Below are 956 nucleotides of genomic sequence, written 5' to 3'. Positions count from 1 at the left end.
TCTCCTCTCTGTGAATCCGCTGGTGCACGAGGACATCGGAGCTGGTCTGAATCCTCTTCCCACACTCGGGACACTCATAGGGCCATTCCCCAGTGTGCATCTGCTGGTGGAAGCAGAGATGGGAGCTGGTGTGAAACCTCTTCCTGCACTTCTCACACTCATAGGGCTTCTCCCCGGTGTGGATCCTCTGGTGCTGGATCAGGTGGGATCTCTCCCTGAAGCACTTCCCACACTCGGGACACTTGTGGGGCCTCTTCCCGGTATGGATGTACTGGTGGACAACAAGGGTAGACTTCTGCTTGAAGCCCTTCCCGCAGTCGGGACACTCATAGGGCCTCTCCTCCGTGTGACTCCGCTGATGCACGACGAGAGTGGAGCGGCTTGGAAACCTCTTCCCACACTCGGGACACTCGTAGGGCCTCTCCCCACTGTGAGTCCTCTGGTGGCCGATCAGGCTGGAGCTCTGGCTGAAGCTCTTCCCACACTCCCCACACTTGTAAGGCCTCTCCCCTGTGTGGATCCTCTGGTGGACAATCAGGCTGGAGCCCTGGATGAAGCTCTTCCCACACTCGGGACACTCATAGGGCCTCTCCCCGGTGTGGAGGCGCTGGTGGGTGACGAGGGTGGAGTTGCGTTTGAAGCCCTTCCCGCAGTCGGGGCAGCGGAAGGGCCTCTCCTCTCTGTGAATCCGCTGGTGCACGAGGAGACTGGAGCTGCACTGAAACCTCTTCCCACACTCGGGACACTCATAGGGCTGATTCCCCAGTGGCGGATCAGATTGGAGCTTTGGCTGAAGCTTTTCTCACATTTTGAGCACTTGTACAGCTTCTCCCCATCTTGAAGCTGCTCGTGGACTCCCAGCTCCGATCTCCGGCCGGATCTCTGGCCGCCTTCCCGGCCCAGAAAGGGTCCTACCTCCTCAGAGCTCCCTGGGCTGTGTCTGCAGCCCCTTCTCA

General features: G+C 59.5%; 1 pseudogene; it reads right to left on the bottom strand.

The window, feature by feature from the left end:
* Window positions 1-4: 4 nt before the first annotated feature.
* Window positions 5-956, bottom strand: part of LOC108446017 — a 2,643-nt pseudogene continuing 1,691 nt past the window's right edge.

Source organism: Corvus brachyrhynchos, unplaced genomic scaffold, assembly GCF_000691975.1.
Source record: "Corvus brachyrhynchos isolate BGI_N302 unplaced genomic scaffold, ASM69197v1 scaffold784, whole genome shotgun sequence".
Lineage (NCBI taxonomy): Eukaryota > Metazoa > Chordata > Aves > Passeriformes > Corvidae > Corvus > Corvus brachyrhynchos.
This window is presented reverse-complemented; position numbering and strand designations above follow the sequence as displayed.